The sequence below is a fragment of the Diachasma alloeum genome, unplaced genomic scaffold (assembly GCF_001412515.2).
Source record: "Diachasma alloeum isolate Michigan unplaced genomic scaffold, Dall2.0 Dall_scaffold_01089, whole genome shotgun sequence".
Lineage (NCBI taxonomy): Eukaryota > Metazoa > Arthropoda > Insecta > Hymenoptera > Braconidae > Diachasma > Diachasma alloeum.
This window is the reverse complement of record NW_021681200.1, coordinates 90,308-111,465: the sequence shown is the minus strand read 5'-3', so window position 1 is coordinate 111,465 and position 21,158 is coordinate 90,308. Positions and strand designations below refer to the sequence as shown.

General features: G+C 36.6%; 1 protein-coding gene across 2 annotated transcripts in view; it reads right to left on the bottom strand.

Annotated features, from left to right (window-relative positions):
- Positions 1–21,158, bottom strand: part of LOC107045842 — a 266,198-nt gene that overhangs the window by 154,988 nt on the left and 90,052 nt on the right. The window contains exons 1-6 of one of the 2 annotated variants that reach the window (XM_015268235.1): positions 3,178–3,777; positions 2,772–3,016; positions 1,156–1,332; positions 846–1,065; positions 615–773; positions 134–321 (exon numbers count right to left, since the gene is read on the bottom strand). The exons of the other annotated variant lie outside the window; for it this stretch is intronic. The gene's annotated coding sequence lies outside the window, so the exon portion shown is untranslated. Of the gene's footprint in view, positions 1–133; positions 322–614; positions 774–845; positions 1,066–1,155; positions 1,333–2,771; positions 3,017–3,177; positions 3,778–21,158 lie in introns of those variants that run through there. 2 annotated transcript variants of the gene reach the window in all.

The following is a 21,158-nucleotide window of genomic DNA, read 5'->3' as shown; positions in this document are numbered from 1 at the left end:
CAGTTTCTCTGTGAAATGGATACTACATTTATTTTGGGACTCAGTTTGATTCTGATTCTTCGTCTGTACTATCCTTCCATAAACTGGGATTTCTAATCATCAATTTCTCCTATATGTTATTTGCCCTCAATACCTTTCCTTCTATCGTTTTATTGTGAGTGAACTCGTCGCTGGATCCTGCTGATAATGCCTCACGTTCCTTCAGAATTCCATTTTTGTTGTTGATTGAAATCCATCCGTTTTTAGCTGCGGTCAGTGATGTACCAATAGCTGACTTTGCGTCTTTTTCACTAATTCCTGGATGCGCACCCATAAGTGCGTCTGGAAATTATGATTATATGTATATATTATATCGATATTCCTGGATGTGTTTCACAGTCGTTGAGGAAATCATTGAGGTACATAGTACTTATTGCCAGAACGGAATCGTGCATTTGAGTTGTGAGCACCACGAGTAAAAGTGGGAATTTAATACAGTAGTGTTACTGTTTGACGATCCCTCGCTGGCAATAAGCTCTACAGTTTGCTACAAAAAATTCTTCCAAAGATGAAATTCTCTTTCGTGTAAATAATTATTCGAAAAATTGATATAATCTCTATAATGATCATCTCACCTACAACACATTCCATGAAATGAGGAATATTCAATTCCATCACAAATTTGTCTACCATCTTCTTGGTGGCTGTGTACTGCATGGCTACCTCTCTCGATAAAAATTTCCTCAAAATTTCACACGAACTTGTATATTTTTCAATCGTTTCATCACTTGGAGCTAGATAAAGGATTGAAATATCTCTTCAACACATTCTCATCAAGCATTATTTTTTGATTGGGAAATACTTACAGTATCCATGAGGCACTAGCGACTATTTACAATTTTTCTTCAAAATATTGAAGGAGTTGAATAGAACTTATGGGGATTTTAGTTCCATGTTTTCCAGGTATTGCCATATCGGCTGATACAAAATCGTGATTACCGTCTACGGACCTCTCGATATTCCACAGCCTGACATTCATGTTCTTTATCTCCTCTTTCATTGAAATCATGAGGTTGATAAGTTGTTCTGGAAAAATATAAATTCTCAGTTAGCATATATTGATAAGAAATATATTAAACAATGAATCAAGACTATTATCATTAGTATGAACACTACTCGCATGCTCTTGTAGCTTTTTCTTCTTCCGAGGCGGTTCTTCCAAGTTATGGAAAAAACTGCTGTTCTGTCCGGAAACTTGTGAGTCCAATGATATCAACTCATCTGGCTTGTCAAGGCTGTCTATCATAGGTGCAGGAAGTAAATCCTCTTCGAGTATGGAGATATTTAGAGGATCTACAAGGTCGTCACGTGATGTCAATGCTTTCGAACATGTCGCAAAAATATTAATATATTGGGTGTGTGAATATGACTCCGCCATTTCCCAACAGATGTCGTTTTTAGTATTGCTTACGTGCACTAATAAATGGCAACACTTGTATTCGATAGTACTTTATGTCAGCTGTCAAACGCACTACGTGACATTTGGTTGAAATGTAAGCGACAAGTGTTTTTACCTCCGTGACAATGTCGGTTTTCGTTCCAATTAAACATCATTTGCGGGAAGTGTTATTACACTATTATATTGCAATGGATAGTGTAGCGGAAACTCATCGTTTGCTTGTGGAGATTTATGGTGAGCATGCTCCATCTAATACAACAACTTGTAAGGAATGCTTTCGACGATTTCAAAATAATGATTTTGGCACTGAGGACAGAGAACATGGAAAACCACCAAAAAATTTGAAGATGCTGAATTGGAGGCATTATTGGCAGAGGATTCTTACCAAACTCAATCAGAATTGGCTGCAGCATTAAATGTTGAACGATCAACTGTTGCAAAGCATTTAAAAGCAATGGGAATGGTTCAAAAAGTTGGTAACTGGGTTCCATATGAATTGAAAGAAAGAGACATGGAACGTCGAAAAACAATTTGTGAAATGCTACTTCAAAGACAGCAAAGAAAAGGATTTTTGCATCGAATAGTCACAGGAGATGAAAAATGGATATATTATGAGAATGCTAAATGCCAAAAAGCTTATGTGAAGCCAGGTGAACCTGGCCCATCCCAGCCAAAAAGAAATATTCACAGTGCCAAGGTTATGCTCAGCATTTGGTGGGATCAGAGAGGTGTTGTATTTTATGAGTTGCTCGAACCCTCTCAAACTATTAATGGAGAAGTTTACCGACGACAACTAATGCGTTTGAAGCGAGCCATAGAAGAAAAACGACCAGAATGGGTGAATAGGCACAGTAAATTAATTCTTCAACATGACAATGGCAAACTGCATACCGCCCAAGTTGTGAAAAGATATTTAGATGGACAGGACTGGGAAGTGCTACTCCACCCGCCGTATTCGCCAGACATAGCTCCTTCGGATTCCCACTTATTCCGAACACTGCAGTCAGCTCTTATGGGAGAACGGTTCACTTCATACGAAAATATCAAAATTTGGCTTGATAATTGGATCAGCTCAAAAGACCAGGATTTCTTCAGGCAAGGAATACGTAAATTACCTGAAAGATGGGCGAAGGTTGTAGCTGCAGATGGAGCATACTTTCAATAAATTTTTCTTTAATTTTCTAAACAAGCAAATGTGTTTTATTTGAACAAAAAAGGGCGGAGTCATATTCACACACCCAATATATATATATATATATATATATATATATATATATATATATATAAACAATTCAATGTTTTTAATACACTAATAAAAAGTAGAAAAACTCACCACTGTTGTCATCAAATGAGTCGACATCCTTCGAAGATCTAGACTTTGACAATATTGATAATGATGATAACGGATCCATTTCATTCATCATGTCATTTGCTATCTTCTTTGAATTTTGTTTTTAATCTCACTTTCAATCTTCCTTACTTTCTCAGCGAGATCAGTCTCTGTGTCTGTTGAAAAAGCGTACGGGGTGTCTGCTTTTCTAATTTCATCCAGAAGACGCTCTGCTCGTTTATAGTTCTCTAGAAACATAATTTCAAGGAATTAAACATTTTTCATATTTTATTTTTAGTTCAAGAACAAATTTTAACGGCGTTTTATTATTATATACCCGAATGTTATTTACACATTGAAACACTCTTCCATAATTCTTATATAATTTAAACTATTAGATCTTACTCACTTGATTGACCATGAATGTCAATGTTGTATAACTCCCAGTTTGGTTAATGATCACAATTTTCATTCACAAATTGTTGTACTTTGTCGTACGGTGGAGGAGGGCAATAACATCGAAATTTCTTTTGGAATTGTTTGGTGGAATAATCAATTTTAATGGAACGACGTCCACACTTGCCAGTTTTGGTCTGCCACGAAGGCGGAATGATATCAGTAGATACTTCTTCAGTGATACATTCGTTTTTCCTCCATCATCCATACCTGTATTACGTATATATAGCCGAACATAAATATTTGTAGAGTCCCGTATTAAGAGAAAAAAGAAAAATATAAGGCATTCTTTGTGAAGTGGGCCACTGAAGTTGTTCGATATCCCCGAAAATTGTGAAAAAATTTGAGAGTATTACTTGATGTGGCAAAAAAAATAGTGAATTTTTTCAGAATTTTCTATTGCTTTATTTTAAAGGCTAATGGCGGGACACGGATTGGATTTGACGTATGCTTTCACTGACACAACTTGATAAATTGAGATCAGAGAGAAAAATGTTCCGGATGACAATCGTGCACTTTCTTATCATCTTTGCTCAGAATTTTTATTTTTATTTCTTCACGCCTCATTTACCCACATTCAAACGCATTTAATCCGAAAAATAATGAAAAATTTGTGTTTTTTTCGATTTTCAGTTTTATTTTTCTTTCAAAAAATATGAAAATATTCTATGTATAGAATAAAAATACTTCATAACTTCTTTGAAGTGGTAATGTCAATTGGCTGAACGAAAAAAAAAACTTTATAGTACTTGTTAAGGGTTTATGATTTATTTTCAGTTAGCCGATTAATATTACCACTTTAAAAAAATTATGAAGTATTTTTATTCTGTACATAGAATATTTTTATACTTCTTTAAAGAGAGATAAAACTGTGGAAAAGGGAAACAACACAACTTTTTCATTATTTTTTCGCTTAAGGGGAAACGGAACCCCTGCGTTTATGTGAATCTTTAGAATTATGTTTTCTTGCAATTATTATTTTTTATTCATTAAACTACTTCATTGACTCAACGATGCGATAATCGAGTCGGTAAAGCAATTTCATATATAGAAATTAATAATTGTAGGGGAAAACACAATTCTAAGATGTAATGTAGATAAAGGGGTGACGGTCTTTCCTTAAATGCGATTGAAGGGGTGTAACTATAAGGAGGGAAAAGATTATAATAGAAACATAATATTTTTCCATGAGTCTAGCCGGGCAAGGAATGCATTATTGAAATTTGAACACAGAAATACAAGGCTGAACTTCTTCCCGTTATTTAACTCTTAATACTGGATATTACTTACTGTATTATTAACCACACTATTCACAATACTCAATATAAAAGGTAATTAGTGCACTGAACACAGGAAAATCTATTGAGACGCGAAAAATGATTTTAAATTGATATGAACGTGGGAGCGTCTCTTGGACAACGGACAGAGAACATATATTGTTTTCACGTTCGGACATGAGTGCAACCGTCATTCGAATGGCTTGGCGTCTCTATCGGTTGGTATGTATGAGCAAGAAATGTCGGTAAAGAAGAATTATCGTGTGCATTAATAATTTTTATTAAATAATTTCGTCAATATTTAGGTTGAAAATATATTCGAGGATTACTTTTTTTTATAGTAAAATAGAGCAGGGATTATCAATTTTTCCTCATTTTTCAAGACAAAAACACTAGTCGATTTTCATTTTCTTTCATTCGTGTAGGAGTGGTATTGAAAATACTTTCATTTCACCCCCTAATGAAAAGTTTAATTGGAATTTAACCATTTTTGAATTTATTTCTCGGAGTGGCACTGTGATATTTAATCGAGACTCTTCTCTGTGAAGTTCCCACATTTGTAATTTAGCTGAATAGGGCCTTCAAAAATAGCAGCCTTTTTATTCCAAACTTTTCCTCGTATAATAATGTTGGTATCATGCTCATGAATGTCAGTTTTTTTTAATTATTTGGTTGCTCTGTAACAAAATAATGTCATCGGGAGCTTTTGTAGAAAGCAAGCATTCTTTATACTGCATTTTTCGTATTCTACCATCGCGTTCTCTTTTTAATATCACTACTTCAGGAATCATTTTCGCCTCTTGATCTACAATTCTTCGCTCGTAGAGACGACGACATAACTGAGCTATAGTATTGTAAGGCGACCGTAAATACCTCTCAATCTTCCCTAGTAAATTCTCAAAAGGAAACGTTGTCATCTCGCTCAAACTGCAGCCTATATTACTCACATCATCAGCCACATGGATTATATTGTGGGTATTCACAGAGGCCGAAGACTTCCTGTAGATCGGCAAGGAATTTATGAAAAAACGTTTGAAGTATTTCTTGGCCAACTGAATATGGGTTAGTGCTGTAGTTTTACGCCATAGTAATCCTGAAACCATAGAAAACCTTAAAAAATGTCGATACGTTTCAGTATTAAGAATTCCTTTCAAAACAACTGGTCCTGCATATAGCGCGAAGAATTTCAATTCTATTGCTTTATACTTTGTCAAATTATTCAAAGCTCTTATTTTTCTATGAAAATCACTGGGAATCTATGATCTTAACTGCTCTAATCTCCTGGAAACTTCAGCTTTTTCTGCATAACCAACTCGAAACTGTGATGTATTTGAAAACCAATATTCCAACAATTTTGACATTGTGGCCAGAAATCCGAGATGCATGAAATCCAGTACAAAATTTGTTATCATATTTATCGGTGGATTGGTGCACAGTAACGGAGAGGGATAATTATGATGTTCAGGATCTTCATAATTTCTGAATGTGGCATTAGTTCGTGGGTCACAATCAGTTGCTTCAAAACATGTCGTTCCATCATGTTTAGCAGCAATGACATTGCAGCGTTCACGGGCATGAAACCCAGTATGACCAAAGATCTCTTCAAGAAAGCACGGACTAGAGTATCCATAATGATGCAACGGATGTTCATCTCGAAATATCCATCAGCAATCGTGATTCCGTCAGCAAGGAGTTGGTTCATTTCCTGTGTGAATTTTTTCACATCGTTCGCTGGATTTTTGGGTTTACTCGAGCCAGAATAGAGAGCGGCCACAAATGGTTTGTAAAATAATGAATCAGAATGAACTTTACATAGGATTGGCCATATGTGCTTTGCTACTTGATTTCGATAATGATAATCCATCGCAGTTTAGTTGTATAGGAATGACCCCGTTTTCATGAGCAGATATATTAATATATGCTACTAAACCCTGTCTGATTCCAATATAGGGCAACTCCCCAATTGTTCTATCACCATCCTCCATCTCTTCTATTTCATATTGAGCCTGATGTGTTTCTAAGAATGTTTTTGCTGATTTAGGTAGAGTAGGGAGAAGCCTCTCGCGTAGAATTACCAGCAAAGGATCCAAGTGAGCGTGAGAAATTTTGTATTCAACAGCCCACATTTTGAGTCGTTTTATCTCTGGATTTAGATCATTATCGGCTTCATGGATGAACATCAATTGAGGGTTATCTATTGGTTGATTATTATCCTCTTCTTCATTGGAATGATCACTAGACTCTCCATTCATAAATACACGTTCGTTGTCTGTATCTGAATGACGTTCATTTGGGATTTCTGGTTGTCTACTGGAGTTATCGTCAGTGGAATTATTGTAATCGAAATTATAGAGCTGCAATGTTGGGCTTTCCATTACATTTTCTACGTCATTCACAGCCGAATAATCAGTATCACTATCAGCATCCATCACACGCTAATGATAATCGTCTTCATCGGAAGCAGAGCTCAATAGATCCAGATATTGCATTCGAACCTGCTCCTGACGATATTTCAGTCGAGCACGATATTTACGGATTCTCATCATTGTTTTATTCCATTTGCGTTTTACTGCATCACTCATTTTGATACTCGAATCTAACCTCGAAATCACATTTATTTGTGCTAACTTCCAACTTCTGAAATTATATTCGAATGACAATGACGAGTCTCAAGACTGAATAAAACATAGAAAATTTATAATACATACCTCTCTTTCTCTGCAGTGAAGACTTTTAATTGTATATTAAATATATACAATAAGACAGTATACATAATTAATAAAGATTTCACATGTAACTTCGAACTATGAATAATATCATAGCATTGACTTTGATGATTTCGGGAAACACATCACTAAAAATATTTTATGATTATGCGACTTCAAATATTCAATTATTAATCTATTTCGATGTTTGTCTTCCGGAATAATTCCAAGTCCAAATGAATCGAGGCCTGTAGATTGTCCCTTCAGGCTATTCTGTTTGGTGGCACTAGTGTGCACCCAACGCTTTTAGACAAAATACGGCCAGCGACGACCTGACAGAGACACATACGTGCAAGACTTCCATGTCTGAATCATTCAAGCTTGTATTCATCCAACGCAACATGGCAATTTCGGCGTTGCATATGCTGGGAGATGGTGGGTCTGTGACAATCTAACATACCGTGGCAATTGTTGCGTAGCATATGCTAGGCCATGTGGAGTGTGTGGCCACCTACTGCAACATGGCAGTTGCTCCCTTGCATATGCTAGGACGAGATCGGCTGATCACAACCTGTCATTTTGCAACCTAGCAATATCTACCTAGTCCTCATGTTCAAGCTCGCAAACCCAACACATATTTCTACCTGGGATCAATATTGAGCATTTTTCTTATAATTTATTTGAGGCTTCGAAAACGAACTACGGTTGCTATAGCTTTCAGAAATTCGGGGATTATTTTCACGTTCTCGACATATTGAGTACATAATTTTTTAAATTGAAAAGCTCGGTGTTCAGCTGCACTCCTTTTTTTTGGCTGCACTCTTTTTTTTACCACTTTGGTACTGCATTCATTCCATTAGAATAAACACCGACATCAGTCAGCGGAATCGACTATTCGAATTCTCGCTGGTTCAGAACGGAAAAAAAACAAAACACAGGCGGCTTTACCGAAAATAATCATCTAGCCACTCACCCACCGTTACAAGTGAGATTTCCATTGAAATTTCAAGGAATTTTGTCATTGAAAATCGATAATTTTATAGAAAAATCCATGGGAACTAAAATTCCATTCAATCACTCAGCGAATTTGCCAATGAATATTCATTTTCATTTGAAAGTTCATGTAAGTTGTGGAATTTCCATGTTCCTGCCGGTAAAACATCTGAATTTTACTTGAATTTCCAAAGGAAAATGAAATTGCATTAACTTTTTCGCCTTTATTAAATTCGAGGTCTTTGTCCAGAAAATTCAGTCAAATTCTACAACAGTGTACCACTATCCACTATCTTTCAAGAAAGTTTTATTCAGTTCTTTTAATTCGGTCATTTTTTCGCTGGCCATTTTGTCAACAGTCATTCTTTCCATAGGTCACTTTTACCGGTCATTTTTTTAGGTTTTTTTTCCTCGGATCGGATTTTTTCCTCGGCCATTTTTTCGGCCAGCCACGAAACTGCCACGAAAGGGTCTAGCTGGATAAGCATGGTGAATCTGCCCCCAGCGAATTCCAAGGCGTAATTTTTTAACATATTCACCACCCAAAAAAATTATTCTGTGTAAAATTTGAGATCATTATATCGATTCCCTGATTTTTTCTGCTTAAAAACCTGTTTTTAAAATTTTTTTTTCGAGTACTTCAAAGCTACTTAAAAATCTGAAACAATTCTGGAAAATCAAAAACATCAAAATTGAAGGAAAAATTTTTTAATTGATTTTTAATTGTTAAATAATATTTTTATTCGACAGTTCTTTCTTTAAAAAAATTATTCTCATAGGTAAAGATTTTTCTACTACTTTGACAAAAATTGACGAGATTCTAGCCTCAATTCTCCACATTATGAGAGAAAACAGTTCAAATATTCCACCTGCAAAACATTCAAAAAAAATAAAAACGTCAAATTTTTGCATTTTTTCATGGAAATCCTTCCGTTAATCATCCCTACAGGTTTGTTAATTGATTATTATATCTAATCTAGTATTGTGGCACATTATACTTTTGAAGGAGAGCAACTGCTGGACAACTGCGGGGCAAATTTGGTAATCCATATATAAAATTAAAAATCCGTGGCGGGTCCCAAAAGTACAGAGATACCACAAGTCTTTCACTCCTGAGAAATTGAATCGAGAAGAGAAGAGGCCAGCCAGGTTGGGGACAGAGCGTATTATGCAAATCATCACGGGAATTGAGCAGATCAAACACACATTTGATATTGTGACGAGGCAGAATTAGTTGATATTTAATCCTCGTCGTTGTGTGTTATCTAAATTTCAAAAGAATTATTGGAGTCTCCTTATGACTCAATACGCTATAGCGTAACAAAACAAGTCTTCCATTTGTCACGAGGTAAAATCCGGTGATTAATGACCTCGCTCAAGTATTATTGACTGTTATTTTTGAGGAATAAGTGGAGTCTCTGGTGACTCGATAAGCTAAAGCTTGTAAAGTTGTACTGTTCGATTATGATGAATTGTGAAATATTTTTCAGTAAAACCCTTGAAATCCCCCGAAGAAGGGATAACCTTTCATTTATCTCTCAATTCCCTCAATAATGTTAGTGATTCAATAGACAAATAATTTGAATGCGTCCTCCGAACCCAGAGGAATGAATCTCAAATAATTTAGAGTAAATACTTTCCTGAGGACTCTTCGCCTTCCTGACGCACGCAGTGCAATGCACACCGTTACCGTTTTGTTGTCAGGTGTGCTCGTGCTTAGATTAACTTAAATACTTCATTTTTGGTGCGAGGAAATAGTTCAATAGAAATAAAAGGAGTTAGGGATTTTTAATTAACAAGAGATTTCTATATTCTATAGATTCGATATGGAATGATTTAAGAAAAACAAAATAAATTCGATGGATGCGGGTCGATCCAAAATAATGATAATCAAAAATAAAATAATACTTTTGTTCAATGTGAAAAAAATATCGAGGAAAATAATAATACAAACAAAATAATATTTCTTTGATCAATGCGAAAAATAATAACGAAAATGAGCATGTTGAAAATCATCCTTCAGTCGGGCTAAATGTCGAATTTTGCTCACTCGGAAACCTTCGGGCATCGACGAACAAGCACGAGGACGATCGTGCGTGTCGTATCCCTTAGTACGCCATCGAACCTCATCGAGTGAAAGTGCCGGAAAATCATCGCAACTATTATCGAACATTATAATCGCAAATCATCTTTCTTTTTTTAAGTTGTATACAGTCCACTCGGAAATCATCTATTTATTAAACTCTGTGTTGTGTAATTTTCAGTGCATAGTAATTTTTTTATTAAAGAAAACTCATCAAATTACCTCCGGCTAATTATCAAACCGTTAACCCGAATCTCACTTTTCCTCCCGACCACCCGGCTCATCAAATCGTAACTGATTTCAAACAGAGCATCAAAGCCAAAGAAAATAATAATAACAATCTTCCGGAAATTCCGATCCGCCAGACTCGACACAATCGAAAATAATTAATACGGATAAGTAACAGATGATTTGCTGTCTGGAGGGCAATGGAGAGGCTCGGCGATTATTATATTTTTCTGTACGGATCGCCACTAACCTAACGCTGGTGGTGCGACCCCACGTGGACTTTCACAAGGCCTCTTGCTCGCGGTGCGGGCCGAGATATAATTTTTCTCTCCTCCACAACCCCCAGAGAACAAAACACGATGTGCCAAGAATGATATTAACAATAGTTAACAACCCTAGTAATTTCGACTATGTCTATTTCCCTCCGTCAATATTCCTTAATTTTCCCAGAGTTCAACTAAAATAGTTCAAGGACCCTCGGGATACACCAGTATTACGGAAAACTAATGAACCGTGGTAAGATGGCGGATCCAAGATTCCCCTCTGAGGGGCACCGATAGACCCCCAGCTTCCGTATCCCAACCCCAATCGAATCCCTCGGAATCACGCACGACTATTCGACAGACCAATTATCTCAAAAATAAGCGAGCCACACCAAAGGATCGAGAAATATACTATTTGTGCACTCACAACAACGTGGAGTCCTGGTCCATCAGTTGATCCAACAAGTGGTGCGTCTCGACGTCCTCCCAGTGTCCGTGCGATTTCTCTCAATCCTCACCGGACCTCCGGATCTCCAAAATTTTCCTTCCGTATTTTCCGTAATTTCGCCTCAACGGTATCCACACGATATGCTGTATGGATACGTCCTCGACCTGTCACAATATCACGTGAAGACACAAAATAAGACCCACACAATATTTAACACGTGATAATGGCGGTGGTTGAAAACGAAGTGAAGTTCTCGGTTGCGTTTCCACCTCGCATGACGTACTTCCGGAGGTCGGTTTTGTTGCAACCAATCAGGGCATTCCGTTGCGGTTGACTCCCCCAGTGGCGCCGTCACGAGGCCTTGGCATTGACCTTCGGTGTTTGAATGTCATTCTCTTAGAATTCTTTAATGCCTAAAGGAGGTTAGGCGGTGTATGANGTAAGATGGCGGATCCAAGATTCCCCTCTGAGGGGCACCGATAGACCCCCAGCTTCCGTATCCCAACCCCAATCGAATCCCTCGGAATCACGCACGACTATTCGACAGACCAATTATCTCAAAAATAAGCGAGCCACACCAAAGGATCGAGAAATATACTATTTGTGCACTCACAACAACGTNTCTCTCTAAATTCTAATTCTCTTAGAATTTTTTTGTTTTTTTTTTTATTTCAAATCCAATTAAAGCCAATCAGAAAATTTGTGGGTCGTGGCATCCTTAGAGTGTCCGTATGGTGGAGCCCTCAGTTCTTCTTTTTCGGAGTTGGTTCAGCTCTGGCGGATGACGTATTTCCGGAGTCAGTACCTTTCCACTGGATGTCCCCAAGTTCAAGTTCGGGGCTATCCGTAAGGTACTGCCTCCTAGGTGAGGATGGGTTCTCTATTCTCACGTGGTCGACTGCTTGTGGTTAGGGCGGTTTGTTTTGGTAGTGTTTGGAGGCTGAGGTGCCTTTACAAACTCTCCGGAGACTAGAAGGTTTTCTGGGTGTGAAGTTCTTCTCCAGTTATAGATCCAGTCCCTCGGCGGTCGAGATTCTTGGGCCAGGTCCTCCAGGTGCTTATCGGCTTAATAATCAAACCTAACCTCTACCTGTCACAAGACGATTATCTCCTTGCTCAGGTATTTATCCGTAACATCCCCAGCACGCCCAATCGATACTACAAACGACTCTCGTCGTCGCAATACCATCAAATTCGTAATCAAAACCTTATCATCTTCTGGTGAATAGTATGTAAAAAATAATAATCAATTATCGGAAATTAGGGAACTAAGTAGAATTAACTTCCACTTGTCAGTTGATTAAAATTGAGAAAATCAAAATATTAAGGAAAGACTTCGATAGGAGTCATTTCAGATTCGACTATTCTGATTATATATTTAATCCCATGGCTCATCGCGCTCACTTTGGCCTATAGGATACTTTCAATAATTTCGCTCATCTCTTCCATTTGAAACTTCTGATAATTTAACTCTCCTGATCATTTCGCTGGTTCCTTCCCCTTATTTGCTGAGCTTGTTTGATTTTTACAAAGAAGTATGAAACCAACTTGGAAATTTTAATGGAAAAAATCAATCTATAATTTGAAATTATTAATTTCTGAGAATCAAGGATTTGATTTACAATGTTTGCCCTCCAATTGAGCCATATTGTATGATTCATTCGATTCCTTCGAGGTTTCCTGAACCTGAATTGGTTGAAAAAGAAAATTTACATAGAAATCTACTTAGCTTCGGGGTTCAATCGTAATCTCCGTTCCATTCCAATAGGGGAGCGGTAAAACAATTTAAGGCCCGGCTGTACTATCTTTCGAATATTATCTGGATTTTTTTCATCTTTCATAATCCAAAATTGTCAATTGAGTGGTACATCATGTAGAAATTCTCAAAAATTATGATAGAATGATAAAAAAAAATAGAAAAAATTCTGAACTTTTTCAAAGAGTGATTTTAATTGAGATTCAGATTGAGTAAAAAAAAGTGGAAATCACAAATATCTGATTCGCTATGGCAAATTATCTATGAGCTGTCATTTTCCATGGTGGATAACAAAACACTGACTCCTCATGGGAAGTGACAGCTAGGTATCTTAATTTTCAAAAAAGTGGTATGTAGTCATCTGCCATTTTTATGTGATAAAAGTGTGATTAATAAATTCTCCAAAATATCACCATTTTTTTCAACGAGCCTGATCCGTAATGAATCAGTCTTCCCCCTGCATGATATTGGGTGACAGGCCGCCATTTGTCAGCGTAAATCAGATACATTTTTCAGTTTCTTGTTATTCAACTTATTCTAAATATAAATTAAACATGCTCTTTGAAAAAATTAAGAATTTTTTCTACTTTTTTTTTTATTATTCATTCATAATTTTTCAAAACTTCTGCATCGTGTAGAACTTAATTGACAATTTCAAATGACGAAAGATCAAAAAATACCTCGAGAGAACGTTCGAAAGATAGTACGCCCGGGCCTTAAGCCAATTCTATTATTGGTCAGTTTTCAATAAATATCTCGGAATCTAACGCAGATATCCATTGTTTTCTCATAACCTTTTTTGTAGAGTAAATTGAGAGTCACAAATAGGTCATTACCGAAATTTCTTTGGAGCTTTTTGAACTCAAATTTAGTATAAATTGAAATTGGACTTGTGTTTCACTTCAGCAGCGTAGCAGCAAAACGCTTCAAGCCGATTTTGGAATTGATTAGTTTTTAATTGATATCTCGGAATCTAATGCAGATACCATTCTGTATACAACCTTTTTTGTAGAGCCAATCAACAGTTACAAAAAAGATTTGTTTGGTGAGGAGCTAGGTTTAGGGTGGTTGTGGGTGTGTGATCAGAGGTGAGGCCGGAAAATGAATTCTAACACTGTTTCATAAAATCACAGTTTAATTGTGGGATCGAACCACGTCGTAAAATACTATATACAATTTATACACTTGTCACTCAATTTTAGTTCGTTGAGATTCTCAAATGAATATATATTGTCTAAATTGATAATTCACTGTTGAGTCACTATTAAATGTCTTTGATAAATGTCTATCGATAATTGCTGTAACGATTAAATCTAACTCAAATTGTGAGGAACTGTACACGTTGAGAGACGCGTCGACACGCGCCTTCCGTTGATCCTACTCTAATCTTTCGTTAATTCACTGCTGATGTACTTAACCCATTGAGAAACTATAATACTTGTTAATTCACTAAATCTACGTTGATTTGACTCTAATGTTGATATTCTATATCATTTCTACTGAGTGGATGAACTGAACTAATAACTGAGTTGATAATCTATTACATGGCTGTTGAACTGCCGAGCGATTACTCTGACGGACCTTTTCGTACTACTACCTTTCCGGGTGATTCGCTGACTATTAACTGTTGACCCGAAGGGTTCCGATTGATTTCGAAGATTACCGACTTAATTCCCCGCTGAACTGATAGAATGATGACTATGTTTCAAACAAGATTATTGCAAAAATTTCGCTATCTTTCTTAAATTCGAAGATATTGTCTGGAAACTCAGCTAACAACCCAGTCAACTCAAATCGTTTTACCGCATCGCTAGCGATTTTGCCCGGCGCTTGCTCTCCTTCAAAAGTATGATGTGCCACAATACTAGATTAGATATAATAATCAATTAACAGACCTGTAGGGATGATTAATGGAAGGATTTCCATGAAAAAATGCAAAAATTTGACGTTTTTTTCTTGAGTGTGTTGCCGGTGGAATATTCGAACTTTTTTTCTCTCAAAATGTGGAGAATTGAGGCTAGAATCGCGTCAATTTTTGTCGAAGTAGTAGAAAAATCTTTACCTATGAGAATTATTTTGTAAAAGAAAGAAGTGTCGATTAAAAATATTATTTAATAATTAAAAATCAATTAAAAATTTTTTCCGGGTGATTCGCTGACTCTTGACTGTTGACCCGAAGGGTTCCGATTGATTTCGAAGATTACCGACTTAATTCCCCGCTGAACTGATAGAATGATGACTATGTTTCAAACAAGATTATTGCAAAAATTTCGCTATCTTTCTTAAATTCGAAGATATTGTCTGGAAACTCAGCTAACAACCCAGTCAACTCAAATCGTTTTACCGCATCGCTAGCGATTTTGCCCGGCGCTTGCTCTCCTTCAAAAGTATGATGTGCCACAATACTAGATTAGATATAATAATCAATTAACAGACCTGTAGGGATGATTAATGGAAGGATTTCCATGAAAAAATGCAAAAATTTGAGGTTTTTCTTTGAATGTGTTGCCGGTGGAATATTCGAACTTTTTTTCTCTCAAAATGTGGAGAATTGAGGCTAGAATCGCGTCAATTTTTGTCGAAGTAGTAGAAAAATCTTTACCTATGAGAATTATTTTGTAAAAGAAAGAAGTGTCGATTAAAGATATTATTTAATAATTAAAAATCAATTAAAAATTTTTTCCTTCAATTTTAAAATGTTTTTGATTTTCCAGAATTTTTTCATATTTTTAAGTAGCTTTGACGTACTCGAAAACAAAATAAAATCGAAAAAAACAGGTTTTAAACATAAAAAATCAGGGGATCGATATAATGATCTAAAATTTTACACTAAATTAGTTTTTTGGGTGGTGAATATGTGAAAAAATTGCCACCTTGAAATTCGCTGGGGGTAGATTCACCGTGCTTATCCGGCTAGACCATCGCCATCCCGGGAATTCAATTTCAGTATCAACTCAAAGCGAAGAGTAGTTTCGGAAATTGAAGAATCTAACTCGCGTGGATCGCAAAAAGCGTGTCGATGAAGCCCTGGTCAAACACATGTAAAACACTGAGGGCACTACAAGGTTATTCCGTGATGAATATGAACAAGCAGGGGTTCGAGCCTATTCGACAGAAGGCATGCGATCGTTTCTTTTTGGGTTATTAGTCTTTTTTTTCTTTTCATTTCTACCAATTCCATTGGTGATAACCTTCCGAATGGATCCATTCCTCGTGCCTGTGACAGACATACACACGCAATCACATTTTACAGGGTATCTAGAAGGAGATATTTAACCTTTTGATAAAATAGATTGATACAGAAGGTTAAATATCTCGACTGATTGCGCCCATCCGAGGGAGAGCTCGGGTAACACCACCAGTAGATGGACGCTTAAGGAACTCGAGAGCTTTATAGAACGATAAAAAAAATAGATAATATACATAATAAGCAACGATTATAATCTGTAAAATATTTCTGCCGAAGACAGTCCGCATTTGTGAAAAAGATTATTTACGAAGTAATATAATGCTATAGTACATTTCGATACTAGGGGGCATGAAAAATATTCTAGCGAATATGAGTTTGTAGCACGAGCCGAAAGCGAGTGATACAAATCATATGAGTCAGAAAATTTTTCTGCACGCGTGCGTTGAACAATATTTTTTGTCACGAGGGTCGTAGGCAGCGTTTTAGGCAGGTGTGCCTACGGCGTGCCGCAGGCACACGCGCCTAAAATTCTGCCTTACGACCAGAGTGACAAAAAAATACTTTCATGTACTACGTCAGGGATTACTAAATATAACAATTGTGCAATGAGATTTATACGAGACTTTATACGGGACTAAGTTGAATATCTCCGAAACTACTGGGGCGATTGAGCCCGTCTTCAATACGAACCTTTGTTATCACGAGAGGACGATTCTGTTCAAATTTTAAGTTGATATCTCAATTTTTGCGCACGTTAGCGCGCGTACAAGGATTTCAATAAAAAAACAGAAAAGAGGAAATATCTCAAAAACTTTGTATGGACGGGTATCTATGTTTTTGTTGATCTAGGTAGAGGACATCGAGACGAATATTTTGAAAAAAAAAAATCTAAATCGGTCCAATAATTTTAAAGATATTCGTGAAAAACGATTTAAAAACGAATCACTTTATCTCAAAAACTACTTGACCAATCGGGCTGAAATTGTGCACAGAGTTAGTCCTCATTAAGACCTATAATCTGACAAAATTTCAAATTTTTTAGAATTATTTTTGCCACTTAATTACTCAATTTTCTGAAAACTGACCATCGGGAAGGTGACGGTGGACGTATTGCAGACATGGTCGCCAAACTTCGTCTGTTGACGTTTCAGATCATTCTACGTCATTTTCAATGGAAATTAGAGAATGTGAAAATCGGACGATTACAAAGCTTCCATTCGGAAGCAAAAAAGCAGGGTAAGGCAAGATCCAACACGAATAATACGAAAAGAGTCTCACCAGAAGGAACCAGAAAAATCTGATTTTCATTCGCCTCATTCGCTTCACGTAAAGGGGATGAATACCGATAAATCAGGTCAGGGAAAGGACGCCAAAGACATCAAACACCACCCAGAACATCCTCCATGACGAAGGAAAGTAAGAAAAAAATAGTAAAGTGGATGTACGTAAAACAAAAACTAAATCAGCTCCTGGTCGTTCTTATCGTGTGAAGGTGAAGGACCGGAGTAATTCATCTCAGTTGACCGATACTGATAAAGAGAATGATGATTTGCATTCTGTTTCCCTGCTCCCGGAAAGAACAACAAAAAACCTCGAGGTGAAAACTGCAAAAGCCTAGTAAAGGAACGAAATTCATACAATCTGAGGAATTCTGCACATATGTGAAGCACAAACTTGTATAAGCACAACACAAAGCTCACTGAAAAGAATCGCTGTAAAGAAAGATGGGCATTCGGCTTGGAAGATGGGATCGAGGCAGCTGTTCCACAATGAGGATGGAAGTAGTAGTAATAGTGATCTTGATGAAAATGATGAAGACGAAGCTGGAGGTGATGCTGAAGCATCGACAATGAATGAGGGTCTAAAGTCTGAAGAAATCAATGAAATGCTCCAGCAAGATTTTAATGGGATGGATTACTGAATGGGGAAGTTAAGCCAGAACGCTAAACGAATAGGACATTATTTACAACCATGTCCTGATCTTCGCATTTTTCATCAAAAGCCTAAAAAGCCAAAAAGGAAGAAAACACCTTTTTTGAAAAATGAGAACAATTACGGTCTCATGCGACTAGATGGAGCATTACTATCTGTGAAACACACTTGTGCCTTTGACAGTATAGTTCAATCATGTTTATCAGGAGAAGTCAAGGTACCGCGAGTATGTAGATGCATCGAACAATGAGGTACTCAGTTTTGTTCGCAATCTCTATGCAGTTATGGCAAAGCCAACACAAATAATCTATAAACAAAGAGCGAGAATCATGAAGATAATATGCCCCCTGAAAAAGGGCTCATGAATTGTGGCATGAATGTTGGTACCATGGCAAGACAGCTACTGTTCTCTGAATCGTTCTATGTTTCCAACATGAGATGGAATGCATCTAATTCCCTAATCATGAGAAAGTATCTTACCATTGAAATTTCTGTAGGCCCGCTGTACATCGAGGGAATGGCCAAGCTGGCCGAAATACTAGAGGATGAAACCCGGGGATTCCTCGATTCTAGAGAATGTCGATCGATCGGCACACAAGTTGAAAGAATTGAAGTTGAGTTGTTTTTAAGAAGTTGAAAGAATTGTCGGAAGATATAATAATTGATTTAGACTTTTATCTGTCGATCAATCTTGCCAAAGAAAGAGGGTATAGTGGGTGGAAAGGGGAATTCACAATACCTCAACTACCTGAAAAGATTACATTTTGTGACAGATCATATTAAATACTAGCTGCAATAGAGTACGAGGGTCTAGTCGACCAAAAACCTCCAGTTAAATTAGGACACTAGAAAAGCCGTTTCGTCACGTTAGGGGGAAAAGGGACACATGGGATGACATGTCCAGAGCGGTGAATCCAGCGGATTTGAGCGCATTTCGACAAACGCTGAAACTACGCAAGATTCCTTTTATAATTTATATTCCAGAATGAGTTAGTGAAGTTTTGCTATTCGTTACATTTATTGCATTTGGACATTTTATGATGTGACGAACTCATAGGTTTATATAATTGACGAGATAAATAGTTTAATTCATTTCAATGTCTTAAGCAGTTGTTATCTCCCAGAACCGTTCTACTCAGCGTTGTCGTTGGTACTTTGAAATTACTCCTGCAATAGAACGATGAATCTCATGTGGATGGTTGCACCAAACCAGAATAAAGTTTGTGGACATCTCCAATTAACATATTTGATTGTACTCATTAGAAAAACATTTTCATCTATTTTTACATGCCACACACTTTTTTTATTCCACCCCTACATCTGTTTCACTCAATCTGGACCTTCGTGATTCCTACTAACACAGTATGGAGTCAATTGATGTGCCTAATAGATTGGACTCCTTGGGACATTTTTATATATTTTTATGCTTTAGATAATTTTTATTGCACCCCCACAACCATTTTACCAAGCCTAGACGGTGTATTTCCATGTTATTCCCTCGATGGTCGATGAATTACATGTATGGAGTCTATTAATGTGTGTGGTCTATGTATTCAATTGTACTTATCGGGAAAACTATCTCGTTTAACTTTTATAACATGTACAATTTCTATTCCAAACCCAGAGCCATCTCACTGAACGTAGATGTATTTTCATGAATTTTTTTCGATTGATTAACAAATCACATTCATTGATGTTTTTGATCGATAAATTCCACTGCACTTGTCAGCTGAAACATTTTGAGATATGTTTATATTTACGTTCTTGTGCTCAATGATAGGGAAAATTACCTACAACACTTTTGTTTTGTATAATTTTCCGAGTAAATGGTTTGAGACATGGGAAAATTGTTCCTCTGTAACAAATACATGGATTTGATAGTATGTTTTCTCCATTTCATTGTATCCATTTTTCCATTATTTATTAGTGACTTACCGCCGACACCTCGCGCCGCATGCTATGCCTCACTTCTTCACTCTTTATCCATTATAGTTAGAAAAAAACTTATAAAACATAACATGTCTATTTTTACTTGTCAAACATCTTTTTGCTTGAAACTTTTTCCCATATGGGACATTCCATGTCAACTCAGCCACACCGGATTTTTTTTTGTCTGGGAAAAATCATTGAGTAGGTGCATTTTGAACTACTACATATAGACAGTGATCATTCAAAATTTCATTGCCCTGCCACTTTTCGTTTCTGAGATAATCATTATGAAACTTGAAATTTTCTAAAAATCATTACTTCTGAATGGAGCATCCGATTTTGATAAATAAAAAAAGAAAATTTTCTTTTTTTTTCGTACTTTAAGATAAAAAATACTTCACAGCCGTCAAGAAGCTCCTAGACCGGTTTTTCGAGAATTTTTCGCGTTTTCATTTTGTTTTCACTCTAGGGTCGCTCGATATTCGATCGAAATATGTTTTGTATGATAGAGGATGTCCTTATATGATATGAAAAAAATACGCCATAATGAAAGAGCAAGAAGCAGCGCACCGGAATTTTTTTTTTTTTCGAAATTTTTGGGTTTTTCAGTTTTTAGGGGAGATCATCGGTTTTTTTTAAAGAAATGAGTCTGTCAACCATTATTCTTCGTTCATATATGATGACATAAGACTACACCATCATGTAACGGAGAAAGAGTGCGCCGAAAAAAAAAATTTTCGTCGAAATTTTTACTGGAAGGGTAGATAGTTGAATTGAACATTATCATCATCGGAAGTTTGCTAAATTATGATCAAACAAATGAGAGGAAGAAACAAACGGAATCAATTAATTGATTTATCATCATCAGTCGGTTCCAAGGCTTTAATTCTAGAAAAAAACCTCAATTTCTCGATTGATTTTTTATCACCATACGATTCTGTGTGGATGGATTACCGAGCTCCTATCTTATTCTATTCTTGCAACGAGGTAAGGAATTTTCACGTTGATTATATAGAAATGATCTTTATTCTCGGAATTGATATCTTGAACATGTGATGTGATGTGATGAACAGTTCTCTGAGATCAGGTCGATCTTTCCATCTTGATGATTCCGACATATCAATCGACGA